This window comes from Ambystoma mexicanum, chromosome 2q (genome assembly GCF_040938575.1).
Source record: "Ambystoma mexicanum isolate Mex_15411 chromosome 2q, UKY_AmexF1_1, whole genome shotgun sequence".
Classification (NCBI taxonomy): Eukaryota; Metazoa; Chordata; class Amphibia; order Caudata; family Ambystomatidae; genus Ambystoma; species Ambystoma mexicanum.
Window position 1 is genome coordinate 126,349,912 of NC_090924.1, and position 16,035 is coordinate 126,365,946.

A 16,035-nucleotide genomic window follows, 5' to 3' on the forward strand; every position below is an offset into this window, starting at 1 on the left:
CCATGGAAATAGCATATGCTCTCAAGAGCTTGAGAAATACACTGGGAAGGCAAGCATCCTCACATGTATTCTGTATATGGGGCCAATAAAAAAATGCACGCGCTTGCATTTTGTGTATGTAATGTTGCAGAGCACAGAGAGGATTTATTTTCCCTACTGCTGGGTATTTGGGTCTCTGGGATCACAGTTGGGTCCGCTCCGTCCTCTGAAATGGTCCATATTAGTTACATAGGTTAGTGTACCAAAGAAATAATACATTTTCATATACAGCTTCTTCATTTCTGTGTTCTGAGGGATTACCAGTTGTAAGAAATGCACTTGCCGGTACAGTGATTCCCTGGCTTTCTCTGGCCCGAGAAAGCTTTTCCTCTGAAGTGGGAACAGAAGTTGGACTGCTTCTGCTGAACTTCCTGAAAGCAGAGCTGGCGGGAGGAGGGACTTTTTGAGTGCTGGGAAAATTTGAGCTGGAAATTTGCATCGGCTGGACAGAGATTGCTTGGAGCAGCCAAAATATAATAACGGCCATGGCGCTCAAGTAAAGCAGAAAGCTTTTAGTATACACCTTTTGCACTCTTGTCAACGAAGCTGGGCTCTGTGAATGCTCACCCTACGCAAGAAAAGAGAACAGACTTTGCTGGTGACCTAAATATATCTCGCCTGATCGAGCACGATCGAGCTCTGAGTGAGCAGCTGTGCAATGGTCATCTTTACCAAAGGGGAGATGCTGCTTTTTCCAGTGTCACGCCCATGCTCTCAGGGCTGGAGGGAGGAGGGCTGCTTTTTGTTTTTACAGGCAAAAGGAAAGGCCCAGCCCTCAGAGCTTCTGCCAATGCAGATCCCAGCAGGTGCAAAATAAAGGCTCTCCCCCACCTTGCCAGCTGCAGATTGATCAGAAGACTGCTAGTCTAGTGTGTTGGGCCACTTTCTCTCTTCTGTGTATCGTCCCCTCTTATTACATAAACAGCATAAGAGGAATAAAGGAAGGAAGGAAGGAAGGAAGGAACAGTGTATCGCAAGCACCTTCCACCCTGATGTCAATGGGCCACCAACCTTCGGGATGAGGAGGAGACCTGTGAAGACAGTCAGAGCGTGCCGACTGGGGCATTCATTTGGCTCATACACCGACAAGGCTTTCAGCGGCAGGAACAAACTTCAGGAATAGGCATTCTTGGCCTCGAATCCTAAGGGGGGTGCAAACGCTGAGGACAATTCCGTCAAATGCTCAAAGGACCGTGGCTCGTTGGTCTAGGGGTATGATTCTCGCTTTGGGTGCGAGAGGTCCCGGGTTCAAATCCCGGACGAGCCCAATCAAGGTGGTTAACTTGAGCTCCTTTTTTTTGTTTTTTCAATGTTATTTTCATTGGACAGACTCTCTGGTTTTCTCGGTAAGCAGTAGTCGATGAACAATTCACTTCCTGAACCTCTTTGCGTGCCATGTCCTTGCGACAAGCACTTTGTGTTCTCTGTTAGCTCTCAGTAACATTCCTTGATTTGCTTGTGAGTTTTGGCCGTCCGATCTCAAAGTGGAAATATGTCCTTCCCTCTGTACGCTGCATAGGCCCTCAGCTGGCATACTTGTATATGTGCGCATGCTTGATAGGACGTATGTTTTAGGCTGGATTGTGTGAGCTTCAGGCGCAAGGCATTTGATTAGTCTTTAAGCAGGTCCACTTGCACTGCCCTTTGCACCTGTTCTCCCAGTCCCTAGAAAGGTGAGCAAGCAGCTGTTTCTGTAGTGTAGTGGTTATCACGTTCGCCTCACACGCGAAAGGTCCCCGGTTCGAGACCGGGCAGAAACACTCTCTGCTGGCATTTTACACAAAATAGTTTTTTTCCCCTTTTGTCACACACAAATGTAAAGTATGAACTTATTTGCGTTCCCATGGAAATAGCATATGCTCTCAAAAGCTTGAGAAATACACTGGGAAGGCAAGCATCCTCACATGTATTCTGTATATGGGGCCAATAAAAAAATGCACGCGCTTGCATTTTGTGTATGTAATGTTGCAGAGCACAGAGAGGATTTATTTTCCCTACTGCTGGGTATTTGGGTCTCTGGGATCACAGTTGGGTCCGCTCCGTCCTCTGAAATGGTCCATATTAGTTACATAGGTTAGTGTACCAAAGAAATAATACATTTTCATATACAGCTTCTTCATTTCTGTGTTCTGAGGGATTACCAGTTGTAAGAAATGCACTTGCCGGTACAGTGATTCCCTGGCTTTCTCTGGCCCGAGAAAGCTTTTCCTCTGAAGTGGGAACAGAAGTTGGACTGCTTCTGCTGAACTTCCTGAAAGCAGAGCTGGCGGGAGGAGGGACTTTTTGAGTGCTGGGAAAATTTGAGCTGGAAATTTGCATCGGCTGGACAGAGATTGCTTGGAGCAGCCAAAATATAATAACGGCCATGGCGCTCAAGTAAAGCAGAAAGCTTTTAGTATACACCTTTTGCACTCTTGTCAACGAAGCTGGGCTCTGTGAATGCTCACCCTACGCAAGAAAAGAGAACAGACTTTGCTGGTGACCTAAATATATCTCGCCTGATCGAGCACGATCGAGCTCTGAGTGAGCAGCTGTGCAATGGTCATCTTTACCAAAGGGGAGATGCTGCTTTTTCCAGTGTCACGCCCATGCTCTCAGGGCTGGAGGGAGGAGGGCTGCTTTTTGTTTTTACAGGCAAAAGGAAAGGCCCAGCCCTCAGAGCTTCTGCCAATGCAGATCCCAGCAGGTGCAAAATAAAGGCTCTCCCCCACCTTGCCAGCTGCAGATTGATCAGAAGACTGCTAGTCTAGTGTGTTGGGCCACTTTCTCTCTTCTGTGTATCGTCCCCTCTTATTACATAAACAGCATAAGAGGAATAAAGGAAGGAAGGAAGGAAGGAAGGAACAGTGTATCGCAAGCACCTTCCACCCTGATGTCAATGGGCCACCAACCTTCGGGATGAGGAGGAGACCTGTGAAGACAGTCAGAGCGTGCCGACTGGGGCATTCATTTGGCTCATACACCGACAAGGCTTTCAGCGGCAGGAACAAACTTCAGGAATAGGCATTCTTGGCCTCGAATCCTAAGGGGGGTGCAAACGCTGAGGACAATTCCGTCAAATGCTCAAAGGACCGTGGCTCGTTGGTCTAGGGGTATGATTCTCGCTTTCGGTGCGAGAGGTCCCGGGTTCAAATCCCGGACGAGCCCAATCAAGGTGGTTAACTTGAGCTCCTTTTTTTTGTTTTTTCAATGTTATTTTCATTGGACAGACTCTCTGGTTTTCTCGGTAAGCAGTAGTCGATGAACAATTCACTTCCTGAACCTCTTTGCCTGCCATGTCCTTGCGACAAGCACTTTGTGTTCTCTGTTAGCTCTCAGTAACATTCCTTGATTTGCTTGTGAGTTTTGGCCGTCCGATCTCAAAGTGGAAATATGTCCTTCCCTCTGTACGCTGCATAGGCCCTCAGCTGGCATACTTGTATATGTGCGCATGCTTGATAGGACGTATGTTTTAGGCTGGATTGTGTGAGCTTCAGGCGCAAGGCATTTGATTAGTCTTTAAGCAGGTCCACTTGCACTGCCCTTTGCACCTGTTCTCCCAGTCCCTACAAAGGTGAGCAAGCAGCTGTTTCTGTAGTGTAGTGGTTATCACGTTCGCCTCACACGCGAAAGGTCCCCGGTTCGAGACCGGGCAGAAACACTCTCTGCTGGCATTTTACACAAAATAGTTTTTTTCCCCTTTTGTCACACACAAATGTAAAGTATGAACTTATTTGCGTTCCCATGGAAATAGCATATGCTCTCAAGAGCTTGAGAAATACACTGGGAAGGCAAGCATCCTCACATGTATTCTGTATATGGGGCCAATAAAAAAATGCACGCGCTTGCATTTTGTGTATGTAATGTTGCAGAGCACAGAGAGGATTTATTTTCCCTACTGCTGGGTATTTGGGTCTCTGGGATCACAGTTGGGTCCGCTCCGTCCTCTGAAATGGTCCATATTAGTTACATAGGTTAGTGTACCAAAGAAATAATACATTTTCATATACAGCTTCTTCATTTCTGTGTTCTGAGGGATTACCAGTTGTAAGAAATGCACTTGCCGGTACAGTGATTCCCTGGCTTTCTCTGGCCCGAGAAAGCTTTTCCTCTGAAGTGGGAACAGAAGTTGGACTGCTTCTGCTGAACTTCCTGAAAGCAGAGCTGGCGGGAGGAGGGACTTTTTGAGTGCTGGGAAAATTTGAGTTGGAAATTTGCATCGGCTGGACAGAGATTGCTTGGAGCAGCCAAAATATAATAACGGCCATGGCGCTCAAGTAAAGCAGAAAGCTTTTAGTATACACCTTTTGCACTCTTGTCAACGAAGCTGGGCTCTGTGAATGCTCACCCTACGCAAGAAAAGAGAACAGACTTTGCTGGTGACCTAAATATATCTCGCCTGATCGAGCACGATCGAGCTCTGAGTGAGCAGCTGTGCAATGGTCATCTTTACCAAAGGGGAGATGCTGCTTTTTCCAGTGTCACGCCCATGCTCTCAGGGCTGGAGGGAGGAGGGCTGCTTTTTGTTTTTACAGGCAAAAGGAAAGGCCCAGCCCTCAGAGCTTCTGCCAATGCAGATCCCAGCAGGTGCAAAATAAAGGCTCTCCCCCACCTTGCCAGCTGCAGATTGATCAGAAGACTGCTAGTCTAGTGTGTTGGGCCACTTTCTCTCTTCTGTGTATCGTCCCCTCTTATTACATAAACAGCATAAGAGGAATAAAGGAAGGAAGGAAGGAAGGAAGGAACAGTGTATCGCAAGCACCTTCCACCCTGATGTCAATGGGCCACCAACCTTCGGGATGAGGAGGAGACCTGTGAAGACAGTCAGAGCGTGCCGACTGGGGCATTCATTTGGCTCATACACCGACAAGGCTTTCAGCGGCAGGAACAAACTTCAGGAATAGGCATTCTTGGCCTCGAATCCTAAGGGGGGTGCAAACGCTGAGGACAATTCCGTCAAATGCTCAAAGGACCGTGGCTCGTTGGTCTAGGGGTATGATTCTCGCTTTGGGTGCGAGAGGTCCCGGGTTCAAATCCCGGACGAGCCCAATCAAGGTGGTTAACTTGAGCTCCTTTTTTTTGTTTTTTCAATGTTATTTTCATTGGACAGACTCTCTGGTTTTCTCGGTAAGCAGTAGTCGATGAACAATTCACTTCCTGAACCTCTTTGCGTGCCATGTCCTTGCGACAAGCACTTTGTGTTCTCTGTTAGCTCTCAGTAACATTCCTTGATTTGCTTGTGAGTTTTGGCCGTCCGATCTCAAAGTGGAAATATGTCCTTCCCTCTGTACGCTGCATAGGCCCTCAGCTGGCATACTTGTATATGTGCGCATGCTTGATAGGACGTATGTTTTAGGCTGGATTGTGTGAGCTTCAGGCGCAAGGCATTTGATTAGTCTTTAAGCAGGTCCACTTGCACTGCCCTTTGCACCTGTTCTCCCAGTCCCTACAAAGGTGAGCAAGCAGCTGTTTCTGTAGTGTAGTGGTTATCACGTTCGCCTCACACGCGAAAGGTCCCCGGTTCGAGACCGGGCAGAAACACTCTCTGCTGGCATTTTACACAAAATAGTTTTTTTCCCCTTTTGTCACACACAAATGTAAAGTATGAACTTATTTGCGTTCTCATGGAAATAGCATATGCTCTCAAGAGCTTGAGAAATACACTGGGAAGGCAAGCATCCTCACATGTATTCTGTATATGGGGCCAATAAAAAAATGCACGCGCTTGCATTTTGTGTATGTAATGTTGCAGAGCACAGAGAGGATTTATTTTCCCTACTGCTGGGTATTTGGGTCTCTGGGATCACACTTGGGTCCGCTCCGTCCTCTGAAATGGTCCATATTAGTTACATAGGTTAGTGTACCAAAGAAATAATACATTTTCATATACAGCTTCTTCATTTCTGTGTTCTGAGGGATTACCAGTTGTAAGAAATGCACTTGCCGGTACAGTGATTCCCTGGCTTTCTCTGGCCCGAGAAAGCTTTTCCTCTGAAGTGGGAACAGAAGTTGGACTGCTTCTGCTGAACTTCCTGAAAGCAGAGCTGGCGGGAGGAGGGACTTTTTGAGTGCTGGGAAAATTTGAGCTGGAAATTTGCATCGGCTGGACAGAGATTGCTTGGAGCAGCCAAAATATAATAACGGCCATGGCGCTCAAGTAAAGCAGAAAGCTTTTAGTATACACCTTTTGCACTCTTGTCAACGAAGCTGGGCTCTGTGAATGCTCACCCTACGCAAGAAAAGAGAACAGACTTTGCTGGTGACCTAAATATATCTCGCCTGATCGAGCACGATCGAGCTCTGAGTGAGCAGCTGTGCAATGGTCATCTTTACCAAAGGGGAGATGCTGCTTTTTCCAGTGTCACGCCCATGCTCTCAGGGCTGGAGGGAGGAGGGCTGCTTTTTGTTTTTACAGGCAAAAGGAAAGGCCCAGCCCTCAGAGCTTCTGCCAATGCAGATCCCAGCAGGTGCAAAATAAAGGCTCTCCCCCACCTTGCCAGCTGCAGATTGATCAGAAGACTGCTAGTCTAGTGTGTTGGGCCACTTTCTCTCTTCTGTGTATCGTCCCCTCTTATTACATAAACAGCATAAGAGGAATAAAGGAAGGAAGGAAGGAAGGAAGGAACAGTGTATCGCAAGCACCTTCCACCCTGATGTCAATGGGCCACCAACCTTCGGGATGAGGAGGAGACCTGTGAAGACAGTCAGAGCGTGCCGACTGGGGCATTCATTTGGCTCATACACCGACAAGGCTTTCAGCGGCAGGAACAAACTTCAGGAATAGGCATTCTTGGCCTCGAATCCTAAGGGGGGTGCAAACGCTGAGGACAATTCCGTCAAATGCTCAAAGGACCGTGGCTCGTTGGTCTAGGGGTATGATTCTCGCTTTGGGTGCGAGAGGTCCCGGGTTCAAATCCCGGACGAGCCCAATCAAGGTGGTTAACTTGAGCTCCTTTTTTTTGTTTTTTCAATGTTATTTTCATTGGACAGACTCTCTGGTTTTCTCGGTAAGCAGTAGTCGATGAACAATTCACTTCCTGAACCTCTTTGCGTGCCATGTCCTTGCGACAAGCACTTTGTGTTCTCTGTTAGCTCTCAGTAACATTCCTTGATTTGCTTGTGAGTTTTGGCCGTCCGATCTCAAAGTGGAAATATGTCCTTCCCTCTGTACGCTGCATAGGCCCTCAGCTGGCATACTTGTATATGTGCGCATGCTTGATAGGACGTATGTTTTAGGCTGGATTGTGTGAGCTTCAGGCGCAAGGCATTTGATTAGTCTTTAAGCAGGTCCACTTGCACTGCCCTTTGCACCTGTTCTCCCAGTCCCTAGAAAGGTGAGCAAGCAGCTGTTTCTGTAGTGTAGTGGTTATCACGTTCGCCTCACACGCGAAAGGTCCCCGGTTCGAGACCGGGCAGAAACACTCTCTGCTGGCATTTTACACAAAATAGTTTTTTTCCCCTTTTGTCACACACAAATGTAAAGTATGAACTTATTTGCGTTCCCATGGAAATAGCATATGCTCTCAAGAGCTTGAGAAATACACTGGGAAGGCAAGCATCCTCACATGTATTCTGTATATGGGGCCAATAAAAAAATGCACGCGCTTGCATTTTGTGTATGTAATGTTGCAGAGCACAGAGAGGATTTATTTTCCCTACTGCTGGGTATTTGGGTCTCTGGGATCACAGTTGGGTCCGCTCCGTCCTCTGAAATGGTCCATATTAGTTACATAGGTTAGTGTACCAAAGAAATAATACATTTTCATATACAGCTTCTTCATTTCTGTGTTCTGAGGGATTACCAGTTGTAAGAAATGCACTTGCCGGTACAGTGATTCCCTGGCTTTCTCTGGCCCGAGAAAGCTTTTCCTCTGAAGTGGGAACAGAAGTTGGACTGCTTCTGCTGAACTTCCTGAAAGCAGAGCTGGCGGGAGGAGGGACTTTTTGAGTGCTGGGAAAATTTGAGCTGGAAATTTGCATCGGCTGGACAGAGATTGCTTGGAGCAGCCAAAATATAATAACGGCCATGGCGCTCAAGTAAAGCAGAAAGCTTTTAGTATACACCTTTTGCACTCTTGTCAACGAAGCTGGGCTCTGTGAATGCTCACCCTACGCAAGAAAAGAGAACAGACTTTGCTGGTGACCTAAATATATCTCGCCTGATCGAGCACGATCGAGCTCTGAGTGAGCAGCTGTGCAATGGTCATCTTTACCAAAGGGGAGATGCTGCTTTTTCCAGTGTCACGCCCATGCTCTCAGGGCTGGAGGGAGGAGGGCTGCTTTTTGTTTTTACAGGCAAAAGGAAAGGCCCAGCCCTCAGAGCTTCTGCCAATGCAGATCCCAGCAGGTGCAAAATAAAGGCTCTCCCCCACCTTGCCAGCTGCAGATTGATCAGAAGACTGCTAGTCTAGTGTGTTGGGCCACTTTCTCTCTTCTGTGTATCGTCCCCTCTTATTACATAAACAGCATAAGAGGAATAAAGGAAGGAAGGAAGGAAGGAAGGAAGGAACAGTGTATCGCAAGCACCTTCCACCCTGATGTCAATGGGCCACCAACCTTCGGGATGAGGAGGAGACCTGTGAAGACAGTCAGAGCGTGACGACTGGGGCATTCATTTGGCTCATACACCGACAAGGCTTTCAGCGGCAGGAACAAACTTCAGGAATAGGCATTCTTGGCCTCGAATCCTAAGGGGGGTGCAAACGCTGAGGACAATTCCGTCAAATGCTCAAAGGACCGTGGCTCGTTGGTCTAGGGGTATGATACTCGCTTTGGGTGCGAGAGGTCCCGGGTTCAAATCCCGGACGAGCCCAATCAAGGTGGTTAACTTGAGCTCCTTTTTTTTGTTTTTTCAATGTTATTTTCATTGGACAGACTCTCTGGTTTTCTCGGTAAGCAGTAGTCGATGAACAATTCACTTCCTGAACCTCTTTGCGTGCCATGTCCTTGCGACAAGCACTTTGTGTTCTCTGTTAGCTCTCAGTAACATTCCTTGATTTGCTTGTGAGTTTTGGCCGTCCGATCTCAAAGTGGAAATATGTCCTTCCCTCTGTACGCTGCATAGGCCCTCAGCTGGCATACTTGTATATGTGCGCATGCTTGATAGGACGTATGTTTTAGGCTGGATTGTGTGAGCTTCAGGCGCAAGGCATTTGATTAGTCTTTAAGCAGGTCCACTTGCACTGCCCTTTGCACCTGTTCTCCCAGTCCCTACAAAGGTGAGCAAGCAGCTGTTTCTGTAGTGTAGTGGTTATCACGTTCGCCTCACACGCGAAAGGTCCCCGGTTCGAGACCGGGCAGAAACACTCTCTGCTGGCATTTTACACAAAATAGTTTTTTTCCCCTTTTGTCACACACAAATGTAAAGTATGAACTTATTTGCGTTCCCATGGAAATAGCATATGCTCTCAAGAGCTTGAGAAATACACTGGGAAGGCAAGCATCCTCACATGTATTCTGTATATGGGGCCAATAAAAAAATGCACGCGCTTGCATTTTGTGTATGTAATGTTGCAGAGCACAGAGAGGATTTATTTTCCCTACTGCTGGGTATTTGGGTCTCTGGGATCACAGTTGGGTCCGCTCCGTCCTCTGAAATGGTCCATATTAGTTACATAGGTTAGTGTACCAAAGAAATAATACATTTTCATATACAGCTTCTTCATTTCTGTGTTCTGAGGGATTACCAGTTGTAAGAAATGCACTTGCCGGTACAGTGATTCCCTGGCTTTCTCTGGCCCGAGAAAGCTTTTCCTCTGAAGTGGGAACAGAAGTTGGACTGCTTCTGCTGAACTTCCTGAAAGCAGAGCTGGCGGGAGGAGGGACTTTTTGAGTGCTGGGAAAATTTGAGCTGGAAATTTGCATCGGCTGGACAGAGATTGCTTGGAGCAGCCAAAATATAATAACGGCCATGGCGCTCAAGTAAAGCAGAAAGCTTTTAGTATACACCTTTTGCACTCTTGTCAACGAAGCTGGGCTCTGTGAATGCTCACCCTACGCAAGAAAAGAGAACAGACTTTGCTGGTGACCTAAATATATCTCGCCTGATCGAGCACGATCGAGCTCTGAGTGAGCAGCTGTGCAATGGTCATCTTTACCAAAGGGGAGATGCTGCTTTTTCCAGTGTCACGCCCATGCTCTCAGGGCTGGAGGGAGGAGGGCTGCTTTTTGTTTTTACAGGCAAAAGGAAAGGCCCAGCCCTCAGAGCTTCTGCCAATGCAGATCCCAGCAGGTGCAAAATAAAGGCTCTCCCCCACCTTGCCAGCTGCAGATTGATCAGAAGACTGCTAGTCTAGTGTGTTGGGCCACTTTCTCTCTTCTGTGTATCGTCCCCTCTTATTACATAAACAGCATAAGAGGAATAAAGGAAGGAAGGAAGGAAGGAACAGTGTATCGCAAGCACCTTCCACCCTGATGTCAATGGGCCACCAACCTTCGGGATGAGGAGGAGACCTGTGAAGACAGTCAGAGCGTGCCGACTGGGGCATTCATTTGGCTCATACACCGACAAGGCTTTCAGCGGCAGGAACAAACTTCAGGAATAGGCATTCTTGGCCTCGAATCCTAAGGGGGGTGCAAACGCTGAGGACAATTCCGTCAAATGCTCAAAGGACCGTGGCTCGTTGGTCTAGGGGTATGATTCTCGCTTTGGGTGCGAGAGGTCCCGGGTTCAAATCCCGGACGAGCCCAATCAAGGTGGTTAACTTGAGCTCCTTTTTTTTGTTTTTTCAATGTTATTTTCATTGGACAGACTCTCTGGTTTTCTCGGTAAGCAGTAGTCGATGAACAATTCACTTCCTGAACCTCTTTGCGTGCCATGTCCTTGCGACAAGCACTTTGTGTTCTCTGTTAGCTCTCAGTAACATTCCTTGATTTGCTTGTGAGTTTTGGCCGTCCGATCTCAAAGTGGAAATATGTCCTTCCCTCTGTACGCTGCATAGGCCCTCAGCTGGCATACTTGTATATGTGCGCATGCTTGATAGGACGTATGTTTTAGGCTGGATTGTGTGAGCTTCAGGCGCAAGGCATTTGATTAGTCTTTAAGCAGGTCCACTTGCACTGCCCTTTGCACCTGTTCTCCCAGTCCCTAGAAAGGTGAGCAAGCAGCTGTTTCTGTAGTGTAGTGGTTATCACGTTCGCCTCACACGCGAAAGGTCCCCGGTTCGAGACCGGGCAGAAACACTCTCTGCTGGCATTTTACACAAAATAGTTTTTTTCCCCTTTTGTCACACACAAATGTAAAGTATGAACTTATTTGCGTTCCCATGGAAATAGCATATGCTCTCAAGAGCTTGAGAAATACACTGGGAAGGCAAGCATCCTCACATGTATTCTGTATATGGGGCCAATAAAAAAATGCACGCGCTTGCATTTTGTGTATGTAATGTTGCAGAGCACAGAGAGGATTTATTTTCCCTACTGCTGGGTATTTGGGTCTCTGGGATCACAGTTGGGTCCGCTCCGTCCTCTGAAATGGTCCATATTAGTTACATAGGTTAGTGTACCAAAGAAATAATACATTTTCATATACAGCTTCTTCATTTCTGTGTTCTGAGGGATTACCAGTTGTAAGAAATGCACTTGCCGGTACAGTGATTCCCTGGCTTTCTCTGGCCCGAGAAAGCTTTTCCTCTGAAGTGGGAACAGAAGTTGGACTGCTTCTGCTGAACTTCCTGAAAGCAGAGCTGGCGGGAGGAGGGACTTTTTGAGTGCTGGGAAAATTTGAGCTGGAAATTTGCATCGGCTGGACAGAGATTGCTTGGAGCAGCCAAAATATAATAACGGCCATGGCGCTCAAGTAAAGCAGAAAGCTTTTAGTATACACCTTTTGCACTCTTGTCAACGAAGCTGGGCTCTGTGAATGCTCACCCTACGCAAGAAAAGAGAACAGACTTTGCTGGTGACCTAAATATATCTCGCCTGATCGAGCACGATCGAGCTCTGAGTGAGCAGCTGTGCAATGGTCATCTTTACCAAAGGGGAGATGCTGCTTTTTCCAGTGTCACGCCCATGCTCTCAGGGCTGGAGGGAGGAGGGCTGCTTTTTGTTTTTACAGGCAAAAGGAAAGGCCCAGCCCTCAGAGCTTCTGCCAATGCAGATCCCAGCAGGTGCAAAATAAAGGCTCTCCCCCACCTTGCCAGCTGCAGATTGATCAGAAGACTGCTAGTCTAGTGTGTTGGGCCACTTTCTCTCTTCTGTGTATCGTCCCCTCTTATTACATAAACAGCATAAGAGGAATAAAGGAAGGAAGGAAGGAAGGAAGGAAGGAACAGTGTATCGCAAGCACCTTCCACCCTGATGTCAATGGGCCACCAACCTTCGGGATGAGGAGGAGACCTGTGAAGACAGTCAGAGCGTGACGACTGGGGCATTCATTTGGCTCATACACCGACAAGGCTTTCAGCGGCAGGAACAAACTTCAGGAATAGGCATTCTTGGCCTCGAATCCTAAGGGGGGTGCAAACGCTGAGGACAATTCCGTCAAATGCTCAAAGGACCGTGGCTCGTTGGTCTAGGGGTATGATTCTCGCTTTGGGTGCGAGAGGTCCCGGGTTCAAATCCCGGACGAGCCCAATCAAGGTGGTTAACTTGAGCTCCTTTTTTTTGTTTTTTCAATGTTATTTTCATTGGACAGACTCTCTGGTTTTCTCGGTAAGCAGTAGTCGATGAACAATTCACTTCCTGAACCTCTTTGCGTGCCATGTCCTTGCGACAAGCACTTTGTGTTCTCTGTTAGCTCTCAGTAACATTCCTTGATTTGCTTGTGAGTTTTGGCCGTCCGATCTCAAAGTGGAAATATGTCCTTCCCTCTGTACGCTGCATAGGCCCTCAGCTGGCATACTTGTATATGTGCGCATGCTTGATAGGACGTATGTTTTAGGCTGGATTGTGTGAGCTTCAGGCGCAAGGCATTTGATTAGTCTTTAAGCAGGTCCACTTGCACTGCCCTTTGCACCTGTTCTCCCAGTCCCTACAAAGGTGAGCAAGCAGCTGTTTCTGTAGTGTAGTGGTTATCACGTTCGCCTCACACGCGAAAGGTCCCCGGTTCGAGACCGGGCAGAAACACTCTCTGCTGGCATTTTACACAAAATAGTTTTTTTCCCCTTTTGTCACACACAAATGTAAAGTATGAACTTATTTGCGTTCCCATGGAAATAGCATATGCTCTCAAGAGCTTGAGAAATACACTGGGAAGGCAAGCATCCTCACATGTATTCTGTATATGGGGCCAATAAAAAAATGCACGCGCTTGCATTTTGTGTATGTAATGTTGCAGAGCACAGAGAGGATTTATTTTCCCTACTGCTGGGTATTTGGGTCTCTGGGATCACAGTTGGGTCCGCTCCGTCCTCTGAAATGGTCCATATTAGTTACATAGGTTAGTGTACCAAAGAAATAATACATTTTCATATACAGCTTCTTCATTTCTGTGTTCTGAGGGATTACCAGTTGTAAGAAATGCACTTGCCGGTACAGTGATTCCCTGGCTTTCTCTGGCCCGAGAAAGCTTTTCCTCTGAAGTGGGAACAGAAGTTGGACTGCTTCTGCTGAACTTCCTGAAAGCAGAGCTGGCGGGAGGAGGGACTTTTTGAGTGCTGGGAAAATTTGAGCTGGAAATTTGCATCGGCTGGACAGAGATTGCTTGGAGCAGCCAAAATATAATAACGGCCATGGCGCTCAAGTAAAGCAGAAAGCTTTTAGTATACACCTTTTGCACTCTTGTCAACGAAGCTGGGCTCTGTGAATGCTCACCCTACGCAAGAAAAGAGAACAGACTTTGCTGGTGACCTAAATATATCTCGCCTGATCGAGCACGATCGAGCTCTGAGTGAGCAGCTGTGCAATGGTCATCTTTACCAAAGGGGAGATGCTGCTTTTTCCAGTGTCACGCCCATGCTCTCAGGGCTGGAGGGAGGAGGGCTGCTTTTTGTTTTTACAGGCAAAAGGAAAGGCCCAGCCCTCAGAGCTTCTGCCAATGCAGATCCCAGCAGGTGCAAAATAAAGACTCTCCCCCACCTTGCCAGCTGCAGATTGATCAGAAGACTGCTAGTCTAGTGTGTTGGGCCACTTTCTCTCTTCTGTGTATCGTCCCCTCTTATTACATAAACAGCATAAGAGGAATAAAGGAAGGAAGGAAGGAAGGAACAGTGTATCGCAAGCACCTTCCACCCTGATGTCAATGGGCCACCAACCTTCGGGATGAGGAGGAGACCTGTGAAGACAGTCAGAGCGTGCCGACTGGGGCATTCATTTGGCTCATACACCGACAAGGCTTTCAGCGGCAGGAACAAACTTCAGGAATAGGCATTCTTGGCCTCGAATCCTAAGGGGGGTGCAAACGCTGAGGACAATTCCGTCAAATGCTCAAAGGACCGTGGCTCGTTGGTCTAGGGGTATGATTCTCGCTTTGGGTGCGAGAGGTCCCGGGTTCAAATCCCGGAAGAGCCCAATCAAGGTGGTTAACTTGAGCTCCTTTTTTTTGTTTTTTCAATGTTATTTTCATTGGACAGACTCTCTGGTTTTCTCGGTAAGCAGTAGTCGATGAACAATTCACTTCCTGAACCTCTTTGCGTGCCATGTCCTTGCGACAAGCACTTTGTGTTCTCTGTTAGCTCTCAGTAACATTCCTTGATTTGCTTGTGAGTTTTGGCCGTCCGATCTCAAAGTGGAAATATGTCCTTCCCTCTGTACGCTGCATAGGCCCTCAGCTGGCATACTTGTATATGTGCGCATGCTTGATAGGACGTATGTTTTAGGCTGGATTGTGTGAGCTTCAGGCGCAAGGCATTTGATTAGTCTTTAAGCAGGTCCACTTGCACTGCCCTTTGCACCTGTTCTCCCAGTCCCTACAAAGGTGAGCAAGCAGCTGTTTCTGTAGTGTAGTGGTTATCACGTTCGCCTCACACGCGAAAGGTCCCCGGTTCGAGACCGGGCAGAAACACTCTCTGCTGGCATTTTACACAAAATAGTTTTTTTCCCCTTTTGTCACACACAAATGTAAAGTATGAACTTATTTGCGTTCCCATGGAAATAGCATATGCTCTCAAGAGCTTGAGAAATACACTGGGAAGGCAAGCATCCTCACATGTATTCTGTATATGGGGCCAATAAAAAAATGCACGCGCTTGCATTTTGTGTATGTAATGTTGCAGAGCACAGAGAGGATTTATTTTCCCTACTGCTGGGTATTTGGGTCTCTGGGATCACAGTTGGGTCCGCTCCGTCCTCTGAAATGGTCCATATTAGTTACATAGGTTAGTGTACCAAAGAAATAATACATTTTCATATACAGCTTCTTCATTTCTGTGTTCTGAGGGATTACCAGTTGTAAGAAATGCACTTGCCGGTACAGTGATTCCCTGGCTTTCTCTGGCCCGAGAAAGCTTTTCCTCTGAAGTGGGAACAGAAGTTGGACTGCTTCTGCTGAACTTCCTGAAAGCAGAGCTGGCGGGAGGAGGGACTTTTTGAGTGCTGGGAAAATTTGAGCTGGAAATTTGCATCGGCTGGACAGAGATTGCTTGGAGCAGCCAAAATATAATAACGGCCATGGCGCTCAAGTAAAGCAGAAAGCTTTTAGTATACACCTTTTGCACTCTTGTCAACGAAGCTGGGCTCTGTGAATGCTCACCCTACGCAAGAAAAGAGAACAGACTTTGCTGGTGACCTAAATATATCTCGCCTGATCGAGCACGATCGAGCTCTGAGTGAGCAGCTGTGCAATGGTCATCTTTACCAAAGGGGAGATGCTGCTTTTTCCAGTGTCACGCCCATGCTCTCAGGGCTGGAGGGAGGAGGGCTGCTTTTTGTTTTTACAGGCAAAAGGAAAGGCCCAGCCCTCAGAGCTTCTGCCAATGCAGATCCCAGCAGGTGCAAAATAAAGGCTCTCCCCCACCTTGCCAGCTGCAGATTGATCAGAAGACTGCTAGTCTAGTGTGTTGGGCCACTTTCTCTCTTCTGTGTATCGTCCCCTCTTATTACATAAACAGCATAAGAGGAATAAAGGAAGGAAGGAAGGAA

General features: G+C 47.4%; 15 non-coding genes across 15 annotated transcripts; all 15 read left to right on the forward strand.

Annotated features, from left to right (window-relative positions):
* The first annotated feature begins 1,234 nt into the window (after positions 1 to 1,234).
* TRNAP-UGG (transfer RNA proline (anticodon UGG)) lies at positions 1,235 to 1,306 on the forward strand. The gene has a single exon. It is a non-coding gene; the product is annotated as a tRNA-Pro (tRNA).
* Positions 1,307 to 1,726: 420 nt separating this feature from the next.
* TRNAV-CAC (transfer RNA valine (anticodon CAC)) lies at positions 1,727 to 1,799 on the forward strand. The gene has a single exon. It is a non-coding gene; the product is annotated as a tRNA-Val (tRNA).
* A 1,315-nt stretch (positions 1,800 to 3,114) lies between these two features.
* On the forward strand, positions 3,115 to 3,186 carry TRNAR-UCG (transfer RNA arginine (anticodon UCG)). Its single transcript has one exon. It is a non-coding gene; the product is annotated as a tRNA-Arg (tRNA).
* Positions 3,187 to 3,606: 420 nt separating this feature from the next.
* On the forward strand, positions 3,607 to 3,679 carry TRNAV-CAC (transfer RNA valine (anticodon CAC)). Its single transcript has one exon. It is a non-coding gene; the product is annotated as a tRNA-Val (tRNA).
* A 1,315-nt stretch (positions 3,680 to 4,994) lies between these two features.
* Positions 4,995 to 5,066, forward strand: TRNAP-UGG (transfer RNA proline (anticodon UGG)). The gene has a single exon. It is a non-coding gene; the product is annotated as a tRNA-Pro (tRNA).
* Positions 5,067 to 5,486: 420 nt separating this feature from the next.
* TRNAV-CAC (transfer RNA valine (anticodon CAC)) lies at positions 5,487 to 5,559 on the forward strand. The gene has a single exon. It is a non-coding gene; the product is annotated as a tRNA-Val (tRNA).
* Positions 5,560 to 6,874: 1,315 nt separating this feature from the next.
* On the forward strand, positions 6,875 to 6,946 carry TRNAP-UGG (transfer RNA proline (anticodon UGG)). The gene has a single exon. It is a non-coding gene; the product is annotated as a tRNA-Pro (tRNA).
* A 420-nt stretch (positions 6,947 to 7,366) lies between these two features.
* Positions 7,367 to 7,439, forward strand: TRNAV-CAC (transfer RNA valine (anticodon CAC)). Its single transcript has one exon. It is a non-coding gene; the product is annotated as a tRNA-Val (tRNA).
* A 1,319-nt stretch (positions 7,440 to 8,758) lies between these two features.
* On the forward strand, positions 8,759 to 8,830 carry TRNAP-UGG (transfer RNA proline (anticodon UGG)). The gene has a single exon. It is a non-coding gene; the product is annotated as a tRNA-Pro (tRNA).
* Positions 8,831 to 9,250: 420 nt separating this feature from the next.
* On the forward strand, positions 9,251 to 9,323 carry TRNAV-CAC (transfer RNA valine (anticodon CAC)). The gene has a single exon. It is a non-coding gene; the product is annotated as a tRNA-Val (tRNA).
* Positions 9,324 to 10,634: 1,311 nt separating this feature from the next.
* TRNAP-UGG (transfer RNA proline (anticodon UGG)) lies at positions 10,635 to 10,706 on the forward strand. Its single transcript has one exon. It is a non-coding gene; the product is annotated as a tRNA-Pro (tRNA).
* Positions 10,707 to 11,126: 420 nt separating this feature from the next.
* TRNAV-CAC (transfer RNA valine (anticodon CAC)) lies at positions 11,127 to 11,199 on the forward strand. Its single transcript has one exon. It is a non-coding gene; the product is annotated as a tRNA-Val (tRNA).
* A 1,319-nt stretch (positions 11,200 to 12,518) lies between these two features.
* Positions 12,519 to 12,590, forward strand: TRNAP-UGG (transfer RNA proline (anticodon UGG)). Its single transcript has one exon. It is a non-coding gene; the product is annotated as a tRNA-Pro (tRNA).
* Positions 12,591 to 13,010: 420 nt separating this feature from the next.
* On the forward strand, positions 13,011 to 13,083 carry TRNAV-CAC (transfer RNA valine (anticodon CAC)). The gene has a single exon. It is a non-coding gene; the product is annotated as a tRNA-Val (tRNA).
* A 1,803-nt stretch (positions 13,084 to 14,886) lies between these two features.
* Positions 14,887 to 14,959, forward strand: TRNAV-CAC (transfer RNA valine (anticodon CAC)). The gene has a single exon. It is a non-coding gene; the product is annotated as a tRNA-Val (tRNA).
* The last annotated feature ends 1,076 nt before the right edge of the window (positions 14,960 to 16,035 follow it).